A 27167-nucleotide genomic window follows, 5' to 3' on the forward strand; every position below is an offset into this window, starting at 1 on the left:
AGCTAGGATGGTGACTGTACTCCCCTTAAAGAAAGTCAAGTGGGGAGGGAAAAGCTTTGTCACCTGTGCTGCAAGGGCCTGGAATGAACTGCCCTTCCACATTCGAGCTGCAACTGACCTGATGGTGTTTAGGAAAGCACTAAAAACTTGGCTTTTCAGCATGTAGTATTCCCATGTCATCCTGTGTTCCGATGGCAGAAGCTAGCGCCAGCATACCTTCGGGCAACCGCTATGCTTTAGAAATATAAAAAACATAACATAACTTCTCAACCCAAAGGTCACCTATCCGAGAATACCTTGCATTACAATTGCATTATCCCTAATTGCCCTCCTTGCATTGTCCTGAAAGATTGAGGTGTTGGCATATTAATGGTCAAATGTATATTGATGTTCCTGTGACTTATACTTTCATGTTTGAACTTTAAAAACAAATTCTGCTAATTGATGATGTTAAACATGGTTGTATCTTGCAAAGCCTTACAATATCAGTCATCGGAAACTGTCCTTTATTGGTTTTCTCTGTGTTTTGTGTTTATTTATAACATACTGGAAAAGTACAAATAATGACAGGAAACTTCTCGTTGTGCCTGGACACAACCGCTGTCCCTCAGGTAAGCTGTCATGTGCGTCAATCACACTGCAACACAACGTATACCCACACTTAACACCAAACTATACAAAATCAAGCACACGTACCATGCATCTAACAGCAACAACTTCATCAGCATACCATAAGCATAAATATAGTACCCACAACACAATCTTTCCAACTCATGCTCATCCATGCACACTCTGCAATCATTCACAAGCCTGACATAGCTGGCATCATCACTCCTCACAACCTAGATGCACTCATCGTCAAAGAAACATGGTTTATTCCCATCTCCAAGCTCATTTTGTAGATATATTTATTCTTACAGTCTAAAGCATCCTACACATAGGCAATACTAAGAACCAGGAGAAGGACTTTCAGTTATTTTTATCATTCCAGATGTACGAAACATCCAATTTGCGATTGCCAAATAACGATTTAAGCGAATAGCAATTTGATACTTGCAAATTAGCATGTACGGACGCTGTACACAAAACAAAATTGTTGCTCCCCAACGGGTTTCTTCCTTGATTTCCAAAACTACAAATGTGGTCGCAAACAGTGAACACATTCGCAAATGTGCAATTCTTCTTCCTGGTTCAGGGAGATGGCCTCTAAAACATTTGGTCATGGGAAGATCTCACGCCTGCTTTAAGAAGTTCTACAGAATATCTATTGGGCCAATCCATCACTTCTGAGTGCACGCATCCCTCGGTGGTCTGCCAAGTTCTCTGTTCTTTGCCTTGTTCCACTTCTTTTTCTGGGATTACAATCATAGGACTTGGATGTGCGCCTCCATCCAACGGATATTGTTCATCAATCTGCCTGCGGCTGGCTTCCCTGAGGTTAGGGCAGCGCTGTGAAGTATGAAGTTCAGTCAGCTGCATCAGAAGGAATGCATGGAGGCCACCGACTCTTTTAAAGCCAGCTGTATCCTCGCAGCTGTGATGCAGAGGTGGGGGGTGGGGGGGGGGGGGGGGGGCTGCTGGAACTTTTATCCCTGCTGCCGAGACAAAACATCCCGTCTCCTGCCTGAACGAGGGAGGGAAGAACCGACACCGTAAACACCTCAGCTGTTAGCGTTAATACAATCTTCCATTTAGTGTCCAACCGAGTTAGTCATCATGGAGTCTGATTATCGCAAATGTGTGCATATAAAGATATATATATATAATACATTTACAATACAATACAATGTCATGTTTCACAAACCAACTATTCCAAACCAGTAACAGGTACGCTGCATCTTTTTGATCATGTCATGAATAGTTGACTACGTTTAATAATTTCAAGAAAGCTGACAGATCGAATCCGAAGTGTTGCCGACCTGTACCCTGATTGGCATGCGATAATGATCGCAGGGAGCGGGATTTTCAATAGGATGTGAGTACAGACCCCCGAACACAACCTTTCACCCAAGTCAGTATGGGTTTAGATAAGAGCTAGGCACAGGGGAGCAGTGCCTTAATTTGCATCTAATTGAAGCCAATCGCAGCACACTGCACTTGGCATTCATGGACCTTTCGACTGCATTTGATTTTGTGAAGGGCTGTAAGTTGTGGAAGAAGTTGTTGGATTTCGGTCTGGATGTACCACTGGTGCATTTCTTGTATACCTAACATGAAACTTTGAGGACTCAGGTCTGGTTGTGGGGAGCTTACAGAACAATGTAATCTTGCCTGAGGTGTTCTGCAAGGCTGTGTGCTGGCCCCGTTGTTTTTTTTTAATTTCATATATTAATATTTGAGCCCCGTTTAGCCAGTGCTACCTAGTAAGGATCTTCCTATGATTGGCAGCACAGAAGTTGTAGCATTGTTGTACACTGACAATGCCGTCCTTATGGCCCGCACACCATATGCCCTGCGTAAATTGATTGATTCTTTTGTTAATTTTCTGGCATGATTGGATTTGTCTAGCGACTTTAGCAAAGTGCAGGTTGTAGTATGTGGTTCCAAAAAAGGTAGGGTGCCCTCTCTGGCTTGCGGGAATATGTGACTAATCAGCCTGCATAATTCCCCATATTTGGTGAGAATTGTGTCTGACTCTTCTTGCACCAGGGCTTCTCATGTTGGTGCCACTGTCCTGTGGAGGGCTTTAGGTGCTCTTTTGGGCCATCCATGACTCATAGGCTGCAAGGCTATAATCCCACTTTTGTCTATTTACAAACCCCCTTGCATCGCAACAGCATACAGCCCAGGAGATGGGGATATTCAAATAGTTGTGCTTTCAAGGTTGAGGAAAATCGCCTGTGTAGATGCCTCTTGCTTCTACAACCAGTAGTTTTGTTAAGTTGGCCCCAATCAAACTGTGCCTCCCGATCTGCACCACTCCTGAACAGGAGTGGAGAGGCTATTATTAAGGATTGCCTATTGTGAAACAATGGCTCATTTAGCCCTTGGATCACAAAAATCAAATCTATCCTGAAGGACCTTGGCCAACCAAAGCTATTTTTTTCACAATCTCTCATGAATCAGAAGGATTAGACAGTAGTGAAAAGTCTATTTTTGATGAAAAGGTGATTCCTAGGAGAGTCTATCTTAATTTGAAAGGCAATGCTGGCTTGAAGGCTTGTTTATTACAGGCAATGGGAAGGTGGGAGAGATCACTTTTATTTTGTTTCCAGGGCGCATCGTTCACCGCTTACTTAGTTTCCCATCGGGATTGTATGGTGTATCTCACATAGGTACCTATCCCCGCAATGGCAACTCAGAACACACCTTGCTACATTTTGTCTTTTTTTGTAAATGCTATGAATTCTTTTACTGTAGTTTTATTACCACTATTGAGGAAGCTTTGTTTTAAACAGTGCAGGGTGGATTTATGGTCTTTGCAGTTGCTACGAAGTGAAGAGGTTTCTTTTGGTGGTTGGTTTCGTCTCAGTGAAACGTATAGGTGTTTGAACGGTTTGAAAAGTTCTCAAACGTATTGTTTGCTTGGATGTTTGACTTTCGATTTGATTAATTTTATTCCAATTTTATTATCATGCATGTTTCGTCTACTAGCATTTCTGTCAGCTGTTGGTTTTAGCCCTTGATTTTTGATGAACAATTGCATCCCTTGATTTTTTATTAACTATTGCATCTATGTATATGGTTTAATATTTTACTTTTTTAGCATAGCTCTGGTTTGTGAATCACGTATTGAATTGATTGATTGACCGTACAATACAGTACAATATCATGTTTCATAAGTAAACATTTCCAAACCATCATCAGACACACTCACCCTTTTGATTAGCTCCAAAATTACATTATGAAGAGCTGACTATGTTTTTAGCTCCAAGATGTGTTACATGCACATTGGTTTCTTGGGACCTGGTCAGAGTCACGGAATCTATGAGGATAATATTCAGAGTACCCTTGGAGCCCGTTTTGTTTGCTTATTGTCTCACTTAAAGATGCTATTAAATGATATGACGTGCTTCTAGTCAGAAAGGTAAGTAAATTATGTTTATTCGTCATAAATATTTTTGCGATACATATGCAGTACGTAATTAGGCCTGTGCGGAGTTCGCAGAGTTTCGTGAAAAAACTCTGCCACGCTACGTGGAGTGGAGTTCGGCAAGCAGTGGAGTGCGTTTGGTCATACCGTTTACATTGATTTTCAGTCCCGGGTGTTTGTCCCATGCTGCAAAATCTGCGCAGACTGCACCATGACAAGAGGGCGCCGCTTTATTTCTTGCCTCTCGAGTAGGTTTTCTACCCTCGTGGCAGCTTTATCAATGCAAATTGAAGGATTGTCTTGACCATCCATGACTGTCAGCATTGAGAAATCTGACTGCCTGTGTTGAGAAATCTCACCAGGAGGTAGATTTTCTTTGCTTGCCCTCTGCAACTTGACATTGGTGAGAGCGAGCGAGGAAAAAACTCTGCACAGCAACACTGAGCAGAGTTTTTGGGATCTTTGGGTGCTCTGCTGAGCACGGAGTGCATTAAACTTTGTAACCTCAATGAATAGAGTGGAGTTCATCTCACAAGCCTATACGTAATTGTTAGATTTGGAGGTCTCTAGTTAACACAGGTAGGTACTTATGACAAATAAGGACTATTGCCTCTAGTCAGGGTAAGGCGGTACACTCCTAAAATAACCCCTGCTCACCCCCTTGGTAGCTTGGCATGAGCAGACAGGCTTATCCCAGAGGCAGTGTGTAAAGCATTTGTGACCACATACAGTAACCCAGTGACAACACTACAGATGAACACCACACAGTTGTATATTAAAAATAAGTATTCTTTATATAGATTTAACACAAGACCACAAACGACAAAAATCCACAATAATATACTTAAAAATGGTAGTTTTAGCTTAGTTCAGTTCAGTTCTTAAGATGCAACACTTTGCGTCAATGTACATTACGATGCGTTGCACTTCCACAACAAGCAATGTTGCAGCGATGGAAATGCAGCAAAGTTGCGGTGCAAAGAAATAAAGACGTGAAGATCTTCCAGATGCGGCACACTTCTCTGATGATGCGAGAAGCCTTGGTTCGATGCGTGAACTGCAGCGGCGACACCCTTCTTCAGTGATGCGACGGCAACAGCCTCGGCTGCGACACTCTTCTCCGATGTTTGCGAGAAGCTTCCGCACGATGCGACAACTACAGTGGCGGCATCCAAGACGCGACGGCAGCAGCTACAACGGCGGCGCGCTTCTCCGGGGATGCGAGGCGCTTTCCTCGATGCGGTGCAATACGACAGCTACAGCGCGGACATTCATGATGCGCGGCAGCAGCAGCAGCGATGGCGACACGCTTCTTCCTCGTTGCATGACACTTCGATGCGGTGCAATACGACAGCTACAGCGCGGACATTCATGATGCGCGGCAGCAGCAGCAGCGATGGCGACACGCTTCTTCCTCGTTGCATGACACTTCTCTCGATGCGGTGCAATACGACATCTACAGCGGCGACACCCTTGTTCAGAGATGCAACGCAGCAGCAGTTATGGCGACACGCTTCTTCCTCATTGAGTCGCGCTTCCAGCTCCTTGCATCAAGCAGTCGCTCAGAAGGCCCAAAAACAGCAGCAGGCACTTCCAAAGAACTCTGGGGAGCTGGGGGTTGAAGTCTGTTGTCCCTGGGACTTCAGCAGGAGGCAAGTTCTTTTCCAAGCCCTTGGAGATCCTTCACAAGTTGAAAGTAAAGCACACAAAGTTCTTTCTCCTCTCTTTGGCAGTCAGGCAAACTCTGCAGGCAAATTCCCCTAAGCAGCACTTCAGCTTAGGAATAGTCTCTTCTCAGTTTCTTCAGGTTCCTCTCCTCAGCAGAGGTTTCTTCTTGTAGTCCAAAAGTGATCTAAATTCTTGGGATGAGGTCCCAATACTTATACCCCGAAATCCTTTGTCCCTTGAGGGCAGAGGGGCCTTTGCCCAGTCCAAACCTGTTCTGGAGCACTCTGCTTGCATGACGCCTTCTTTCCTTTCACAGTGCAGGGCAGAAACATCAGACGCCCCACAGGAGGTGAAGCCAGAATTGTGAAAGGAAAGCAAAGCCCTGGAGCACTTCGTTGACATGATTCCTTCTCTTCTTTCACAGTGCAGGGCAGAGACATCAGACACACCACAGGAGGTGGAGCCAGCATTGTGGAAGGCAGGCACAGCCCTATTCAGGTCCCAGGTGCAGCTCCTCCCACCCATATAGATGCAGATCTGTCTATTTACTACTGGGCTGACTCATTCTGTCTTCTGGAATCCCCCAGCACTGTCACTCAAACTTCAGACAAGGAATACACAACCTAACAGAGGCATGCTTTGGATAGTTAGACAAGAAAAAACCTACTTTCTAAAAATGGTATTTTCAAACACAGAATGTTAAAACCAACTTCTCTAAAAGATGCATTTTATCATTCTGAGTTCAAGCATACTAAACTCAAATTTCTACCATGTTCCCTGAGCCAGTTAGTATTATAAGAATGTAACAATCTAACTGCCCATTCTGGCCTATGGAGAACAGGTAGCCTTGCAATAGTGAAAACGAAAATGGCTATAATTCACTATTAGGACATGCCACTCATATCAGGGCTTGTCCTACCTTATACTTACAATGCACCCTGCCCTTGCACCTACCATAGGGGTGTCTGATATGAAGAAAAGGGAAGGTTTAGGGACTGGCAAATGGGTGCACTTGCCCAGTCAGCATGACAGTACCAGACTGCATACAGGCTCTGCAATGGCAGGCCTTAGAGACATTTACAAGGTTGCTTCTGTGGGTACACTATACTAGGGTCTGACAAGTAAACCAAATCAGTCAATTATGGAATCACCAATTCATACATCAATTTACAATAGGGAGCGCTTGCACTGTGGCACTGGACAGCAGGATTTTGTACCGTAGGTACGCTGGTGCTGACCATCCTCAGATTTAGTAAATGAAAGAGGGTGGGCTGACTCATATAGGTATGTAAGAATATGTAAAGGGTACTTCTGTAATATTGCTTTACATACATACTTGTACCTGCTTTTGTCAATTGCACCCCAAACATAGAATATTAGAGTAAAATGGGAATATTCAGGGAATATTGATGTGCAATTACTACAAATCAATGTTCAAAGTGGGTGATATTTGATGGGCACACGGTGCCCGTAGTTTCCTTATTTTTTTGTGAAAAGACAACCATCCTGGGGCTGCTAATTCTGACAGTTGAAATGCTTCAGCAGTGGCATAAAACAAGGAGTCTCCTGTTCTGTGAAACTATGGGAGGGGCAGACAGCTATATAAGCCTTCTTGGCAGAGTGTCGGCTTGCATGTAAGAAATGTTAAAGTGCGCAAATTGTTAATCTACAAATGTAAAGGCTGTTTGGAAGCAAGTATTTTCTTTTATTGATGGAATGACTTAAAGCTTCTTGAGGACACAAATGTATTCTTTTTGAGAGGTAATGCATGGGAGTTACCAGCTGAGCTGTGAAGTTTGCGCTGTTAAAGGTTACTTCAAAAAATATTTTGCACTATTTACTGTATGGGTATTACTAAATTCTATATTTTGGAGACACTTTTTGATCTTTAATCTTTTTGTGCATTTTTTAGCAGCCTATTTTAATATAATGACAGATTCCTAATGTTTTCTACCACAGATTGTGTCCTTTGCCCAAACCAGGATTCAATTCAGTGGCTGTCTGGTTAGGCACACAAACCTCTGTAGTGCATTGACCATGTGAGGGGAAACAAGCCCAGTGCTTTTTCTACTGTTGCGCAGACTGGAGTTGGAATAGTAATTGATACTTCTCCAAAGTCCAGGGCTTTCCCCTAAGGCAAGTTGTTGCTCATTGTAAAGACTTGCTTGGTAAAGTAATGCAGTGGTAAAAAAGGTGGTTGTAAAGGCGATGTTATCAAGCCATGCATTGTAATCGCTTGCATGGTTCTGAAATACAGTACTAATAAAAATTTCATAATGTACAGTAGTGCATTTCCCACCGATTAACTCAACTAACATTTATTTTCCATCTAGGCTGTGCGCTATTTTATATGTAATTACATAAAGGTGAAAGACTAAGAAAAGTTACAGAATCTTTTGGTTTTTTAGCCACGCCTTTGAACCCGCCTCCACTCTCACTCACCTTGCACCAATTGCGCAGAGCATCACAGTTCCCATACTTTTTTTAATGCACTTTGACTGCTGATAGAAATAGATGGGAGTTTTCCCTCTTTGCGTTTTTACAAATGAGGGTTAGATATTTCAGAGCCAATTCACAAAGGCATGTGAATAAATTAATTAAGAAAAAATTGCTCTAAAGTGCAAATAAATTGCCCCAGGACTTTATGAAACTAGAACTGATAAAAAATGTGTGTTTTTCCAGGTCTGGCCCAGGATCAGCAAATAGACGCGGGCACCAAAATAAAAGTGCCCACCCCCTTATGAATCACACAACTAAAAAAGTGGTCCACATTCTGCAGATTGTGGCAGTTTTTAACAAACACACGCTGTATAGGTGTTTTGGACCATGTGGGAAACTGTATGCATTTGTGGTTGCTGCAGGCAATACTTATTGTAATATCAGATACATTAACATTAAAAACTATACCATAAAAGAGACTCACAAACAGTTTTTTTAAAAAGGCCCACATACTGATTTGTCAGACTAGCCCTCCTGGCAGGATTGGTCTATAGGCCAGTGTTACCTTGGGGGGTGTCACGATGAAAAAAGCTCTAATACTCAATCTGGTAAGTGAGGTACAGTTAACAACGTTAACGTTAACATGCTAGACCCTTGAGAGTGAAGAGAGAAGTGACTGGGTAATAACTCCTAGGAGAAGAAGGGGCAGTGTTTCTAAAATTGTTTGTGACAATAGCACAGAGCTTTGTATTAAATGTGCCTATCAACCCGGAGCCAGAGAACAACAGGTTTTAGAGCCTTTGTTATATATCCGTAGACTGTAAGAGTACATAAAAGAGTACTTCGGTAGCATTACCTTTGCAATCGCCCCATAGTTTGTAAGTCATCCTGTGTAAGTTTTGCTGTGTGGTGTTCTTGGAGTCAAGTGAAGAAGTTAGTTCATGTGATTGTAGCTCCCTGTATGCATGCAACACTTTCTTTGATAGTTATCAAGCAGGTTATTCAACTGTTATACAACTGCCAAATATGTGGAGAAGGTATGTGGAAAAATAGAAATAAATGTCTAAGCACATTTAAAACAGTGGATGACCACAAGTACAAGTAATCAAATAGCTACCACTAACTTTGTTTCAATACAGTAGAGATAGATAAGTTACAAAAATCTCATTTACCTCACTTAAATAACTCCTATCTGTGTGTGGGTAGGTTTCCAGGGCTCACTTCTTTGTACTTTAGATTTATTGTCATTTTTTTACATCTGAACTTATTTCACTAATTAATTTGGCATAGCCATTGACTTAAATTGTGCATTGCAAAGTGATAGACTTGAGTTAATGCAACTGATTTATTATGATACATATTTTTTTACAATAGCACTTGAAGCTTTAACAAGTTGTCGACACGAATAAAACATGTGGATTCTATTTGGATATTCTCTGTAAGTTCACAATATATGGACCAAAAAGAGGAAGAAAAATAACAGAAACTTTGAGTATTATTTTCTTGCTTACATATTATCAAACAATTGTATGACCTGTGGACAAAGCTTAAACAGCATTGGTAAAGTCAAACTGTCTTACCTAGAGAGAGTAGGTGCAGTGCTCCTTGCTTTGCCATTGCTTGTTTGCATTGCAATCATACAAAGTCTGAAAAAAAATCTAAATGGGCACCAATGAGTCAGCGCACACATATGTGTATACACTGGTGGCCACCTTGGAATGTTATTTTTTCTTTTTTAACAACAAAATGTTTCAAAATGAATGCAGCTACATCAGTGTGCCTGCGTATGTGTGTAGTTTACTTTCACATGCATGCTCATGCACAGCAGCCATCTTTTTTGTTATATTTTATTATGAATTTACTGTTGCAAGATGGCTGCCTGCCATTTTTATTTGCTAAAGTAAAAATGAAATATGCATTTGATGCTGTATCCAGAGTAGTATGCAACGTGTTGGCTAGGTCCTCAAAGATAGGATTACAAAGTATACAAAGAAGATGGTAATAAGAGGTGGGTTGAGCCTGGAAATAGGAGCGAAGAAGAGCAGGAAAAGAGAGTGGGGTCTAAACAAGAAAACTGTTAAAAAAATAAAAAGCGGGGGGCGGAAGAGAGAGAGAAACAGATGAGTCAAAGGGGCTGGGGGAACACGATAGGGGGAAGACAGAGCAAGGAAAGCAATACGATCCCACGGAGTCTTAACAGCAAATTAAAACAAGCATTAGCAAAGCATGTCGGCTTCACTTTCAAGAAGGTACCGCGTTGCATGATGTACCGTGACATGATGCAACATGTTCATAGTTTCAAGATGGCTGCCACATTGATTGATGCTATGCGGCAAGATGCAATGTGTGCCACTGAGCGTTGTATTGTATTGTATTGTAATTGCATTTATGTAGCGCTTACTAACCCTGACGAGGCGTCAAAGCACTTTTTCGGCGAGTAGCACGCTACTCCGGGACCCATAGAGGATTAGTGTTGAATTAGTATAGTGAAACATTAAAGTACATTTTAAGTGGTGGCCAGGTTAGGCAGTTATTTGGATTTGGAATGATAGTAGAAGGATAGAGAAGGACAAAGGTTTGTATTTATATAGCGCTTGTTGGTGCACGCTATTCAGGAAGCCTACAACGCATTAGTGGTGAATTAATATGGTTAAATATGAAGTAATTTCAGTGGTGGACATTAGTCAGTTACTTGAAGTGAGAAGGATAACGGAGGGATAAAAGGGGTAGAAAGATTTGCATTCATATAGCACTTGTTACCCCTGATGGGTGTTGAATCGCTTTTCTGGCGAGAAGCACACCACTCCGGAACCCATAAAGGATTACTGTTGAAAATTAGTATAGTAAAAAAAATATGAAGTAATTTGAGTAGTGGATATGTTATTCAGTTATTTGGGTAGTATATTAGTATAGTTTAATATGGAATTAGAGAAGTGAAAATGTTAGTCTGTTAATTTAGTTTGAAAAGGATATTGGAGGGATAAAAGAGTGAAAGATTTTTATTTTGTTTAGGTCTTAGCAATAGGAGTAGGCTTTTGGATGAGAAAACAGGAGTTTTGGAGGGGAGGACTCAGAGGAAAGAGTTTAGAAAGGTTTGTTTTAGGGGATCGGTATAGTAAAAGAGGTGTCAGATGATGCAAGGAGGGGTAGAGTAGGAGAGAGTCTAGAAAGGGTTATTTTGGCAATCATAGTAGTGGTATGGGGTTTGGGATAAATGAGAGAGTGGGTGTAGAGGATATATTGATAGATGTATAGGATGAGTGATAGGGTAGTGAATTGGAAGGAGTAGTAGAAGAAGTTTGAGAGGAGTCAAAAGGTTGGGCTAGAAGATATATTGACCGAGGTATAGGCTGAGAAATAGGGTAGTGCATTGGACATGCTAAATTAGAAGAAAGTGATAAATATATAGATCCATAACTACATTGAAAGCATATAGATACATAAAGGAGGTAAGTATATGTAGATTAAAGATATTGATAGAGGCACAGGATGAGAAATAGGGTAGTGCATCGGATATGCTTTTTCAGGAGAAAAGTAACAGACACACAGATTCAAGTACATGGAAGGTACATAGATGCACATTGGAAGTATGTACATGTAGACCAAAAATGATTTTTATTTATTTATTATTATTATTTTTTATCTCAACAACATACTTATTTTACATGTTTATACAAAGTGATACACAAAGATAGGTACATATCTATAGTAGAAAAAATGCTATTATACAGAGGGACATGCTGTAAATTTCTGTTTGCGTATGGTGCTTATGCGGGGAAGAGCCAAATCTTGAGTAGTTTTCTGAAGATAAGGTGGTTGTCAGTGGACCTTATGTTGGGGGGGTAAAGAGTTCCATAGTTTAGCTGCTTGAACAGAGAAGGATGTGCCACCCATGTTTTTTTTTTTGCTTGGTGGGATTTTGAGGCGAGATGCTTTGTTAGAGCGGAGGTTCCTTTGTTGAATGTGTTTGGTGATTTTATTCCTGAAGAAGAGCCATCCCATTCCATGTATTGCTTTGTGGATCTTCTGGCAACCGTAACCAATGCAGGGCTTTCAAGGCAGGGGAGATGTGGTCTCGCGGTTTGATATGCAAGAGAGAGTAGTCTGGCAGCCGAGTTCTGAATCTGTTGTAGTCTTTTCATGGTCGTTAAAGGTGATCCGTAGAAGAGGCTATTGCCGTAATCGAGTTTGGACAGAACAAGGGGGATGGTAGCTTGGACCTTGTGTGGAAATCCCAAATGAGGGAAAATTATTCGCAGCATTTTTATAGTAGCAAAGCTTGATCTTGCTAGTTTATCCACTTGGGCATTCATCGACAGCTTGGAGTCCATGGTCATTCCGAGGTTTCTTACTTCCTTCGATTCTTTAGGCAGTGATCCCAGTTCATCAGGCCATGCGGCAAGCGGGTTGTAATGTTTCCAATTGCCACACGTGAATATTTCAGTTTTTGAAGCATTCAATTTGAGATGGCTCCAGGTCATCCACTGATCCACGGCTCTGAGACAGCTGAAATTGGTGATTTTCCAATGTCTTTGGGGCATTCCAGTTGAAGGAGTATTTGCGTGTCATCTGCATAGTTATAGCACGTGAGGTGAAATTTATTGATCAATACTAGTAATGACTTCATGTAGATGTTGAAAAGCATGGGAGAGATGATAGAACCTTGAGGGACCCCTGCTTTTGTGGAGTATGGTTTAGACGAGAAAGGTGGGGTATGGATGACATTAGTCCTGTTTTGAAGGTAGGACGCTATCCAGTCTAAAGCAGTTCCCTCTATGCCGGCTTCATAGAGTCTTTGTTTCAGAGTGTCATGGTCTCAGAACATCCCCGCGCCGCACGGCCCCCAGCTGTGTGTGCCCCCTCATGCGCCCAAGCTGCTGCTCGCAGCCTCGTTCTGCCGTCTGCCTGCCTCCCTAGCAGCCGCCTCACTGTTCTGTCCCCCTGCTGTTTCGATTTACTTTTGCGTTAAACCTGTTGTATTCTGTGCTTCATTGTTTTTAAAATTGTTATTGTGTACTTGTTCCCGTTCTGCCGCCTGCCCCGCTCTCCGTTTCCCGCCGCCACCGTTCTCGTGGCCACACCCCCTTCCGTGTCCTCCCCGCTCCCGCCTCCCAGCTGCTCCTCCCTCTCACTTGTCCATAAATGGCGACCGCGCGGCGCAGGTGAGTGTGATCTGTTCTCAGGACACCCCCGTGCCGCACGGCCCCCAGCTGTGTGTGCCCCCTCGTGCACCCTAGCTGCTGCTCGCAGCCTCGTTCTGCCATCTGCCTGCCTCCCTAGCAGCCGCCTCACTGTTCTGTCCCCCTACTGTTTCGATTTACTTTTGCGTTAAACCTGTTGTATTCTGTGCTTCATTGTGTTTAAAATTGTTATTGTGTACTTGTTCCCGTTCTGCCGCCTGCCCCGCTCTCCGCTTCCCGCCGCCGCCGTTCTTGCGGCCACGCCCCCTTCCGTGTCCTCCCCGCTCCCACCTCCCTGCTGCTCCTCCCTCCCACTTGTCCATAAATGGCGGCGGCGCGGCGCAGGTAAGTGTGACCTGTTCTCAGGACACCCCCGCGCCACACGGCCCCCAGCTGTGTGTGCCCCCTCGTGCGCCCTAGCTGCTGCTCGCAGCCTCGTTCTGCCGTCTGCCTGCCTCCCTAGCAGCCGCCTCACTGTTCTGTCCCCCTGCTGTTTCGATTTACTTTTGCGTTAAACCTGTTGTATTCTGTGCTTCATTGTGTTTAAAATTGTTATTGTGTACTTGTTCCCGTTCTGCCGCCTGCCCCGCTCTCCGCTTCCGGCCGCCGCCGCCGTTCTCGCGGCCACGCCCCCTTCCGTCTCCTCCGCGCTCCCGCCTCCCAGCTGCTCCTCCCTCCCACTTAGCCATAAATGGCGACCGCGCGGACGCGCCGATTGTGCGCCGAAGGCGCGCCAAAGGCAAGCCCGCCTGCGCCCGTCCGCGCCTGGACCACGGCCAGTGCCAGGACCCCTGGCCCCCGCCGATGCAAGATGACCCGATGGACCTACGACGCCACCGCCCTCAACGCACTCAATGCCGGCCGGAACCCCGCTTGCTGCCGGGCCACCCCGAAACGCACCCACGGACTCTTCACCTGCAAAACCTGCAAGTTCACCTGCCTCCGAACCGGCACCTCACCCGCCAAGCCAAGCACCAGCAGCAACCACCTCAAATGCATCCTGCTCAACACCCGCTCCGTCCACAGACACGCCGTGGAACTCTGGAACCTCCTCGACACAACATCACCAGACATCGCCTTCCTCACGGAAACCTGAATGAACGCCTCCTCAGCCCCCGACATCGCCATCGCCATCCCGAACGGGTACAAGATCATCAGGAGGGACCGCGTCAACCAGACCGGAGGAGGCATCGCCATCGTCCACAAGAACACCATCCGCATCACGACCGACTCCAACAACACCTTCGCCGCCGCCGAGCACCTCCACTTCCAGATACACACCGACCCAAAGACGACCCTCAGAGGCACCCTCGTCTACAGACCCCCGAGACCACGCACACAATTCAGCGAAGACATCACGGACTTCATCAGCCCACACGCCCTCCCCTCTGCTGACTACATCCTCCTAGGGGACCTCAACTTCCACCTGGAGAACAACAAGGACCGCAACACTGCCGCCCTGCTGGACAACCTCGCCAACCTCAGACTCAAGCAACTGGTCAACACCCCCACCCACTACGCCGGCCACACGCTTGATCCCGTCTTCTCATCCAGCAAGCACATCACCTTCAGCCACTCAACCAGACTCCACTGGACCGACAACACCTGCGTCCACTTCAGCTTCAGAAGAACCACGACCCACCACCACCCACAACAGGTCCCTCACAGAAGCTGGAGCAAGATCCCTGCCGACCAGCTCACCACCTCCCTCAGCCAGAACCCACCCGCCAGCACAACGGACCCCAACGAAGCAGCCCGCAACTTCCCGCAGTGGCTGACCGCCTGCGCCGACGACCTCGCACCACTGAAGAACCCTCCCAGCAGACCCAGAAGCAAGAAGGCCTCCTGGTTCACCGACGAACTCAAGGACTCCAAGAAGAACTGCCCCACCCTCGAGAAAGCCTGGCTCCGGGACCAGACCACAGACAACATGACCGCCCTCAAACACGCCACCCGCAAGCACCACCAGCTTATCCGCACCACCAAAAAGAAATCACTGAAGGAACGACTGGACAACAACGCCCATGACAGCAAGGAACTCTTCAGCATCGTCAAGGAGTTCTCCAACCCCAGCACCGGCAACAACGACATCACTTCTTCACAAGATCTCTGCGACTCCCTCGCCTCGTTCTTCCACCGCAAGATCGCCGACATCCACAACAGCTTCGGCGCGCCATCCATGCACCCAACCGTTAAACCAACGCCCCCCACCGCCACCCTCCGCACCTGGACCACGGTGACCACCGAAGACACAGCCCGCACGATGAACACCATCCACTCCGGATCTCCAACCGACCCCTGCCCCCACCACGTCTTCAACAAGGCCGACTCCACCATCGCACCCCAACTCCGGAACATCATCAACACCTCCTTCAACACCGCCACCTTCCCGGAGAGCTGGAAGCACGCCGAGCCCAGCGCTCTACTGAAGAAACCAACAGCGGACCCCACCGACCTCAAGAACTTCCGCCCCATCTCGCTCCTCCCTTTTCCTACTAAAGTCATCGAGAAGATCGTCAACAGACAGCTTGCCGCCTTCCTCAAGACGAACGGATCCCTCGACCCCTCGCAGTCCGGTTTCAGAGCCAACCACAGCACCGAGACCGCCCTCATCGCAGCCACCGACGACATCCGAGCCCTGCTCGACAACGGGGAAACAGCGGCACTCATCCTCCTGGACCTCTCTGCAGCGTTCGACACTGTCTGCCACCGCACCCTAGTTCAACGCCTCAACAACATCGGCATCCAAGAGAAGGCACTGGAGTGGATCATCTCGTTCCTCGCCGGAAGAACACAGAGAGTCCGCCTCCCCCTGTTTCGATCCGAGGCCACCGAAGTCATCTGCGGCGTACCGCAAGGATCATCACTCAGCCCCACCCTCTTCAACGTCTACATGAGACCTCTTGCAGCCATCGCACGCCAACACAACCTCAACATCATCTCCTACGCCGACGACACCCAGCTGATCCTCTCCCTCACCAGAGACCCCGACACCGCCAGAACCAGCCTACACGAAGGGATGAAAGACGTCGCCGAGTGGATGAAAAACAGCCGCCTGAAACTGAACTCAGACAAGACGGAAGTCCTCATCCTGGGATCATCACCCTCTGCCTGGGACAACTGCTGGTGGCCCCCCGCCCTGGGCACCACTCCCAAGCCAACAGACCACGCACGCAACCTGGGCTTCATCCTGGACTCCTCCCTCTCGATGACCAGACAAGTCAACCCCGTCTCCTCATCATGCTTTTACACCTCACGCATGCTCTGCAACATCTTCCGATGGATCCCGACCGAAACCAGGAAGACGGTCACCCAGGCACTCGTCACCATCCGACTGGACTACGGAAACACCCTCTACGCCGGCACCACAGCCAAGCTACAGAAAAGACTCCAACGCATCCAGAACGCCTCCGCCTGACTCATCCTGGACATCCCCCGACGCAGCCACATCTCTGGCCACCTGAGGGACCTGCACTGGCTCCCCGTCAACAAGAGGATCATGTTCAGGCTCCTCACCCACGCACACAAGTCTCTCCACGACCTGGGCCCCAAGTACCTCAACGACCGCCTGACCTTCTACACGCCCACCCGCCAGCTACGATCCATTAGCCTTGCCCTCGCCGCCGTACCACGCATCCGAAGAGCCACCGCCGGAGGAAGATCCTTCTCCTACCTGGCGGCCAAGACATGGAACTCCCTCCCCACCCACCTTCGGCTGACCCAGGACCATCTCGCCTTCAGGAGACAACTCAAGACCTGGCTGTTCGAGCAGTAGCTGACCCCTTCCCCCATGCGCCTTGAGACCCTTCCGGGTGAGTAGTGCGCCATACAAATGCTATGATTGATTGATTGATTGATTGATGGTCAACCGTGTCAAAGGCAGCTGAGAGGTCCAAGAGGAGTAGCGCAGCAACCCCGTTGCGGTCAACTGTATTCTTCAGGTCATCCCAGATGGCAAGGAGGGCAGATTCAGTGCCTCTTCCCGGACGGAATCCTTTTTGGAAGTCTGAAAGTATGTAATTCTCTTCAATGAGTTGTGACATCTGGGCGAACGCTGCTCTTTCTATCAGTTTGCCCAGGAACGGTCCATAGGTAATGGGTCTGTAGTTGTCAGGGTTCACCGGGTCCAAGTAAAGGGCATATGTATGACTTTTTGAGTTCTTCTGCCACCGCAGCGCGCAGGTTAGGGTTAAGAACGTGTATCATAGCAAAAATGGTTTGCAAATTGTGAGACGTGGAACGTTCCGGAATAAAACCCGATTGGTCTGGCAGGACCAAGCACAGCATTATTGGCTGAAGCCTTGTGGCAAGGATCTTAGCTAGTATCTTTGCATCTATGTTAATCAAAAACAGAGGACAATAAGACTCACAAGCCTTCGGAGCCTTATCTTTCTTCAAGAGGGTAATGATAAGAGCCTGTCGGAGGGATGGAGGTAGCATGCCAACCTCACGGGCCTCAGCGTACATTTCCAGTAATTATGCAGCCCGAAGATCCGTGTAGGCTTTGTAAAACTCCGCTGTCAAACTGTCTGGACCCGGAGCCTTTGCGTTCGGTAGATCGCATATCGCGGCCTTAATGTCCAGTATGCCTATGGGTTGACTTAAGTACTCTCTATGACCATCAGCCAACCACGCGCAAGCAATATTTTCCAGGTAATCGTCGGATGCAGAGTTTGGTTCTGTCCCGCGAGATACATACATACTAGCATAATATTCTCTAAACTGTCCAGTATACTCAAAGGAGTGTAGTGCTCCCCACCGCGTGAGTCAACGATTTTATCAATATGATAATGATCTTTGCGTGCTTTAATCTTTCCAACCAATGTGCGGCTCGATCTCCCGCCCTCCCCATATCTCCTGGCCGTATTTCTACGGTTAACATATCGTATTCCGTTTCTGCAGTCGTGTCATACTCATGAAACAGAGTTTGGTAGAGTGGTTTCAATAATTTTATTAAGTTGCGCTCTCAGGTCCCTCAATATGGCAGCGGCAGTGCTCATGCAAACTCTCCAGACCGTTACTTTGTATGCTTCCCACAGTGTAGCGGCGCTTTCAACAGTACCCTTGTTCTCTAAGTAGTATTTTTCTATTGGTTTGCGAACAGTGTCATTGTATACTGGGTCGAGGAGCGCCTCCGATCGGAAGCGCCATGTGAACAGGCAACTGGCTAGATTGGGGATGGGCAGAGTGAGCTGCACAGGATTATGGTCCAAAAGCGTCCGTGGGTGATTGATAACCTGTGTCACCCATCCCGCTGCATTCTCACTTAGTAACCAATAGTCCAATCTGGACCAGCTATTGTACGCAGGTGTGGCGTGTGTTCCCTCCCTTTTTGTGGCATTGAATTATCTCTAGATAGCCACCAGTCCAAATTCCAACAGATCCTGATGGACACTACGAGCAGATCTAGGGGTGCGGTTGCTCTGTGGGTTGTACTTGTCCATTGCAGGATTCAGATAAGTGTTGAGGTCCCCCCCCACACTACAGCTGTTTCAGGCCACTGTCGGAGTGTACCGTACATGCGGTGGAATACCTCAGGTTCATCCACTATGGGGCAGTATATTGTTATGAAAGTAATTAAGGTGTCCCCTAGTTTGCCGTGTACCATCGCGCATCTGCCTTCCTCATCAGTGTAAGTTAGGTGAGGTATAAATGGGATGCCTTTTTTTATAAGTATGCTAATCCCCCTGGCATAAGATGAATATGAGGATGCTAACCTGAAACCCGCCCAGTTAGGTGCAAAGTGTACAGCCGAGGCCCTGGTCAAGTGCGTTTCTTGTAGAAATGCGATTTGGGTACCATGACGATTCAAGTATGCAAGCACCTGCCGGGATTTCTTCGGGGAGTTTAGCCCTCTGATGTTCCAGTTTGTAGGTCTCACCAGCAGAACCTTGTGGTATTACAGTCTACAAACATATTAATCATCTGAATGTCATAGTGTTGCAAATAAACAGTACAATATACAAGCATGGTGTCAATGTACTCACAAAAACTTTCTGTGTCAAGGTCGTACACTTGTAATGGCTGTTTTCAAACCCACAATGCCCCCTTTGCCACCCCACTCCCACTCCTACCTCCCAATCAGGTCAAGATAAAAAAACCCTCACCATTCCCATAATTACCCTGAACTATATCAAAAAGTACAGCCAAGTAGGGGTTTACCCTCTGGGGGGGAGGAACAGCCCGAACATCCACCGATCGGCAGGGTGGCCAGACTACATTGACGGTATGACCATCCCTCTCGAGGAACACTGAAGAAATAATGAACAATGGAGCATCCGTTTAATGCTGCTCAAAGAAACACCACTATGGGCGCAAAGACCGCCACCCTGCACCATGCTTGTATCCCTAGATCACTCCTTACATTCCAGACTAATAGCAAGACAAACAATGGCAACCAGAGCCAAAAGATATCGCTACATCCCTAATGAGAATCAATGCATCACTGTGGGATGGCGACGAGGTCAAGTGTGTGGGGGCGGTCTCATCAGGCTTGCGGGGGCAGATGTAATTTTCGAATTTCATGGCCTGTGAAGAAATGAGCCTGATCTTCATGGGTGATCTTCAGTTTGGCTGGATACAGCATGGCTTAGGGAACGGAGGCCGACCGCAAGAGACTTTTAACCAGCTGAAAATCCCTGCGAGCAGCCTCCCACAGGCAGGACAGTAGACATGTGTCTTTGAATGAGAAATTGTCCGCCTTGTGTTTTCAGTGCAAATGCAAGACTGGTTTAATTTCAGGCTGGCACACATAATTTATCGATGTTTGTCTTGTGATCACTGGTTTGCTGTATATTTTTTTGTCGCAAATAACGTTTTCGTATTATGTATGTGTTGTATATATTATCTCACAAAAGAAATGGTTCTAAATCACACATATTGTGCAATTGTGTGATTTACTAATGTAGAGTTTCCTTTTAAAATACATGTCCAATTGATTTATGAATCTCTTTTTGAGGTATCAAAACTAAGCAGAATAAAAGCGCAAAAACCTCAGAATTTGTGGTCTCAGTTGTATCGCAAATATTTAAAATAAACCTCCCTTGATATCTTTCTGTGATTTCAATATTTGGGTGGTCCAGTCTGGGGAGTACAGGACCCAAGCCTTCCCTGTTTTCACTGGACTTACTTTAAAAGCATAAGTTACTGCAAAAGTGTAAGTTACAGGTGCAGTTTGTGAATACCGATAATCAGTAAACTTACTCAAAAGTGAAAACTTACCCAAAAGTGTAGACTTCCATAGTGAATCAGACCTAAATTGTTTTGCTATTCTGTTTTCCTCTTTTGCAGTGTGCCCCAAATATCATATGTAAACTCAGCACACCAGTCAAACAAGATGTAACATTTAAGCAGGACTTAGCCCTTTAATGTAAAAGACGATGCTTACAGTCACAAATTGTAGTCACTCTAAACCAGTTCTAGAGCTGCTCTATCTCCCACTGGGGTTGGAGACTGGCTGACAAGAAGGACAAAATAAAATGTAAGGCAGGCCCAGGTGTGAGCTACATCTGCTTTTGACATGTGAAACTCCTTTTAAGAGCACCAAATGTGTGAGCACAGTCCAATGCCCTCTTGTACACTAGAGGACAAGTCCTGCCCACACCGAGGCCCATTGTCCCTGTCCTGGAAGCAGTTCACTATTTACCACAAGGGAGAAATCAAGCTTCCATTTGGCAGTTGAATACTTACAGAAGTGCCTCCAGAAGCTTCGGGCAGGCAAAAAGAAAAATTTCTAAAGTGTCTTTTTATTGTTAGACAAAATTTGACTTTACCATTAAGTTGGATTTTGTTTAACTATTGAAACAAGTCCCTTAAATAACAGATAACATTTATTAAACTTAATATTATGTTCCAATGTTTCCTATTCTCCAATGGAACAGCCAACCCTGCTACAGTGGAAATAGCCGTGAGGTGCCAATCCCTGTAAGAATATGTTTAATCTTAACCTTTACATGTAGTACTTTTAAATATCAGGTACTCTTCCTTAATAGGCAGTAACGCTTACTTAGGGGCAACTTACGAATATTTAAACTAAGGTTTTTAGGCCTGTCAAAAGGAGATATTTTCACACTTTGAATGTATTGTTTCAACCTGCACAGCCAGGCTACTGGTGGCAGGCCTACAGCCATGTATGCATTGTCACAGATGTGGATGACACAATGGGTGCTGCAACCCACTGGTGATATTTAACTTACAGGCCCTGAGTGCACTGTGGATAGCAAAGGTAAAGCATACAGATTTCTCTAGCCAGCACAGATAGGGTTCAGGAAAAACATTTAAAAAATCTGTCTTGACCCTGCAAAAAGGGCAACATTTCCAACAAGGAGGGTCCCTTGTTTGGAGGTTTGGAAGGGATGGTGTGATGGAGAGCTCACCATCATGCCTATGCCTGCACTCTCACCTCTTCAGTTAGGCCCATCGCAAACGATGTGGATGCTAAGCCTCAGCTTCAAACCAAGATGGATCAATTTGCTATGATGGCCCATGGACTGGCCCGGCTGCAGTATGCAGGTTGTACCCTCAACTGATGTCTACCTACAAATCATTCAGGCAACACATCCATCATTAAAGAGCAAAATCGTGGAGAAAGGAAAGGATGCACTGGATGTCTCCGTGCTTCATCAGGATCCATTAAATGTCATGAATTGATTCATTGAAGCAGAGGTCCAGATATCTTACATCAAGGGCATGGTGATGGACTTCAATACCATAGTGTTCCACTTGGCTGACTAGACCAGACAACTTAAAGAGAGAGTGGAGGATGCAGAGGGGCAAGCACATCACAGTAATCTAAGAATACAAGGAATCCCTGAGAAGTTGGAGAGTTCCCCAACTCCCGGAGCACACCTGACTCCGCTACTGGGTGCCAACCGGGGAGCTATCATCATGCTTTATTTTTGTAAGGGAAAATATTGCCTTTGTTTTGAGACGTCTTCCTTCTGGGGCACAACCACAATCCTTTATAGTAAGGTTGCTCAACTACACTGGTCGAGACAGTATCCTTTGGGCACCCCACCATAGGAAGGAGTGCAGTTCTCTATGATTTGACTGAGGTGATGCTTTTCTCCAGCTATACCACACATGTTAACATCAGCAGCAGCTCATAGTGGTGCAATTTGAATACTAGCTCTTGCACCTGGCCAAACTGAAGGTGACCTTCCATGGAAAGTACCACTTTTTTAAGACTCCGGAATCAAAATGGGCTTGGGCAGAGGAGTGAAAGGAGCTGCACAGGAGGCTGCTCCATGAAGAGCACAAGAAACATAAAGGTTCTGACAATAGCTCCTGTAAGCCAAAGGGGAGGAAAAACTGACGGTGGCATAAGAAACACATAGGGATACCAAAGCACCAAATGATCCAGGCTCTATAATGCAAATGACAGTGAGTCCATTATGTAACAACTTTTACAATTCCTGACTGAGCCAGCAGAAGACAACAAAACATGAGACTGATGGAGTATAATCACTGATTGAGATGCTCATTAAACTCAGTCTGTTACGTTTCATATAGTTACCCCAATATAGGCTCAGGTAGCAACGTAATCTCTCACCTATATTTCCCCTGCCATTTCACTACATAACGGTTCTTGGGGCTGACCTTTTACCTAGTTAAGGTACTGCTAACAGAACGTGGGGTTTTCTCTGAAAACTAGCCTCATCCTTTATACATGAGGATGCTTGGAAACTCAGCAGGACTACCTCTCTTGCATAATAACTATAAGGGTCATTCCTTCCATCATCCTAAATTCAACATGACACAGCAAGTTAGATCCCCTTTGGGTACCACTTTGGGCAAAAAAAGACCATATCTTAGCTGAGGCAGTGAGAGAAGAGAATGGACTTCCATGCTGACATACTGACACAAGACACTGAGGTTCCTGCATGCAGACACTCCAGTTCTCAGTGTTCTGACATCCCTCGCGGGGTGTCCATCTCAAGACCAAGATGGAGTCCCACAGTCCCTAACTTCAGGTAATGGGGTTGGCTTTATCCTAGAGGAATTCTTGACTCCACACCTGCATACATGCTAGGTACACTTAGGTACTTCTAGTTAGGGTTGCATCGTAGGAGTAAGCTTTTTTTACTGTCATGTATTTTGTATACTCACCTGTATTCATTGTTTTAGCATTATGGTAGGGATCTACCATACTTTTACTCTGTTGATGTTTATAATCGTTAATATCTGTTTGTGTCTAATGGTTGTTTTAGCGCACCTTTTTTACACTAGAATGACGCTAAATCAATAAATGCTTATTGAAAAAGTCCCCACCATTTATTCTGTGTATCTCTATGAGACAATGTGAGCACGAGTGACTGAGTGAAAAGTACTGTGCTGTTTCCACGATCCCTGATGGGATAGAGTTGTCATGTTCGATAGTTGCCAAGAACTATTCTCTCCTTGGTAAGAGGAGTTTACAGTGGCACTATAAGCAAGCTGGTGTACAGGAAAACATACCTGGTGGGGATGTCTGGAATCCCAGTTTGCATGACAGTTATAGATTCTAGGAGATTATCTTGCATTATTGGGAGCTCAAACATGGCATTGTCTTCAGAGCTCAGGGTAGGCAATAGGAGGTTCTTTACAAGGGATGACCCAATCTCTCTATTCAACAGCAATTGGGATTTGTGTAGAGTAATATTTTTGAGACTTGCACTCTACTCAACTGGAGTACTTTCTACTGGCTAATCAGGAAGTGCTACATTGTTGGGTAAATGTATAGTGCTTTTCCTACACTGCAGCTGCGTAAAGGGCCAGAAGATTTGTCGCCACTGACCATGTGTGCCTGTAACTTTGCCACCGCGGCAAAAGGCACCGAGGTCCCTTGATTGAGCTGTCCAACGTAGTTGGGAAAGGGCGGGAAGACGTTTGATACCGCTAGTGTGTGGTGTGGGGCCAAACGGGCGGGGCTTCTATGCGTGTCAACATGCCTCTTGGGTATAAAGGGTCAGAGAGCGAGCAGGGCAGCAGGTGAGGAGAAAGCAGCCTCCTGGTCACAGGGACTACATGGGGATTGCGCTCGAGAAACTCATGGATTCAAAGACCTCAAGTATTACAGCTAATTTTCTGTGGCAGATATGGGGTTAAAGCACACTTGCCCAGCCTCGACCGTGCTCACTAATGTTTTTGGCTGATTAAAACGTTATTGAATTTGAGCTTCAACTCGGGCACCTGCTTTATTTATATCTGTAAGTGCTTCCTGTTAAGGTTTAATTTTTGACCCACAGGAAGCACTTACAGAGTTAAGGCAGGTGCCCGAGTTGAAGCTAACTTTGTAACCATTTTAGAATGCCGCCGGCAAGCTGCCAGAGTTGAAGTTGCTTACTTGCAAGTTGTAACTATTCTCTGACCCTGCCTCGGGCACCCGGCTGTTTAGGGTCAGGACAGGGTCAGGAACGGATTTTTGGCCCACAGTGTAGAGAATGGTAAAATGATTTAACCCGATAAATCCTGTTTCTAGAAGTTGGTCCTGGTCACCACTTCTCTGTTGGACAAATACTATAGAAACTTAACAACTGCATTCCCAATCTCATATACCTGCCTCTGCGAGGCTATTTTTGATAGTGTTTCTGTTGCCAGGGTCATTTGCCACTGTCCTTTCTGTTTCAAGTTGTTTCAACATTGTCTCTTGTGGAGAAGAAATCCAGCGTCAAGCCAGAGTATTCTAGTCTGTTGGGCTATCAAGATAATTAGTTTTTCCCATTCTCCACTGCGGAGGTAGGGTTTAGTTCTGCAATGAGTTACTGGGCTGAGGGACCTAAACACATTTTAAATTGGAATTACTTATTAAATTTGGTTCACAAATAATTTGGAAAGTCATAATCTATCAGCCACACGACAGCATACAGTGTAGTCTGCCCTTCTCATCCGGCTCAGATTTAATTTTATTTGGTAGTAGTTAGATATTCCCCTCAGGGACACATCTGACCTAAGAGCATTACAGCTTGTTGTTGGCAGGAAGAAGTGGTCTAGGAAAGAATAGGTGACTGCTAGAGTAGTGTGTTATGCTCTCTCCCCCAAGTATCACACCCTCCATCTGTTACACATCCCTAATACGTTTGCCCTGTCTGCCAGGGTTGTGCGTGTAAAGAGTCCTGCAGACCAGTCATGTAGTTCCTATAAACCTATATAGGATCTGCACATTTAGACAACATAGACTGTCAGATTGAAGTCTCACTTTATTAGTATTCAAACATTAAAATTCCCGTGCTGGGAATTTTAATGTTTGAATACTAACAAAGGATATATGAAACCTCTACTGATGATCTGATTGGAGTATTTTGAACTTATTGGTTCTTCCTCGTCATCCTCATGATGTAGAGATTCAAACTACATGAGTGAATCAGTTTGACCAATGACCAATACTGTTTCTGGTTATGTAATTAACTTAAATCAAAAGGTTGTGCTGCAATAGCTTCTTTTGTTGTAATTTCTTACCTTTAAGGTAGCTTGGCACAGAGCAATCAGGCTTAACTCGGTGTGTACAATATTTTTGCAACAGAACAAATGGCAACACAGTGAACACTACCACAAATGGATCCCACAACAGATTTAGAAAAATAGAGCAATTTTTAATAACTACAACAATACCACAATGACAAAACTCCAATCAGTAGAACCAGTGATATTACATTTGAAAGATTTCAGTAAATATAGCAGCAAAAGCACAAAACAACAACTGTGGACCCTGGACTGGGACAAAGTCATAACTTCTGGTTGACCAAGATATAGAGTGTAGGCTCGATGCAGGGATTCAGTTAGCTCCACTGAACAGAGTATCTCCAATCCTGATCTGAGGACAGCTGAGAGGATCGATGTTGAAGATATGTCGTGCAGCCGAAGCGATGTGGCGGTTCCGAGATGCGGAGAGGCTGCGATGCAAGGTGCTGTGCTGTTCTCGAGCATCCTGTTAATGGGGGCTTGGAATGCGAAGTCCGGGGTCGAGAATGAATTGCATAGTTGGGGCAATGTGTCCGTTCTGAGGAGCTGTGAGGCTGAGATGCAGAGTTTGGCCTTGTTGTCAAGGCTGGTATTGACAAGGGATGAGAGGGCCTGCCATAGGTTTTGTTGCGCAGTGCCATTTCCGAAGTGGCTGTGGGCTGCAAAGGCAATGCAGGTCTTTATGATGGGTTCTCTCTGCACAGCATCACTAATGCATTGGTTCTTGTTGGGGTTGTGACATGCAGCAGAGGAGAGGCATCACTTCTGGTGGATCCACAGAGGCTGGCAGAGCACCCTAGGCCCACTTGCAAGGGTCCAGGCTTGGGGTGGCAGCACTTGGCATTGTAGCCTCACAGATGGCTGAGTATCAGTGCCTAGGTAAAATTAGTTGGAACCTTCTGACTCGGATGTTTAATTTAGGAGGCCAGTCAACTAGCCTTGGAGTGACTTTGGGGTCTTAGACTCTTACATATATAAGTCCAATCCTTCTCACCAAGGCAAGAGGGCAGAAGCCAGCAGGTTAGCACAGCTGGGCAGCAGTCTAGAAGAGTGGCAGTCCTTTCAGCAGCACAGCAGTCCTACTTCCTGGCAGATAATACACAGGTCCAGAAGTGTAATGAAGAGGTGGTGTCTGAGGTCTAATATTTGTGCATGTTACTTGTAAGAAATTAGGTTATTAGTTGACTAGGGTGAGAGTCCTGTTCAAGCAGCAACCACAACCCTTGCCAGGGTGAAGTCACAAGCAAACCCCAAATCAATCTGTGCTTAGACCTCTGGTAGCTTGGCACTGAGCAGTCCTGCCTAACATAAAGGCAATGTGTAAAGTATCTGTGCAACACTTCAAACAGGACCACAGTGTAAACACACTACAAAAGGAGCCCACACCAGTTTAGAGCAATAGAGCAAAA

The sequence above is a fragment of the Lissotriton helveticus genome, chromosome 6 (assembly GCF_964261635.1).
Source record: "Lissotriton helveticus chromosome 6, aLisHel1.1, whole genome shotgun sequence".
Taxonomy (NCBI): Eukaryota; Metazoa; Chordata; class Amphibia; order Caudata; family Salamandridae; genus Lissotriton; species Lissotriton helveticus.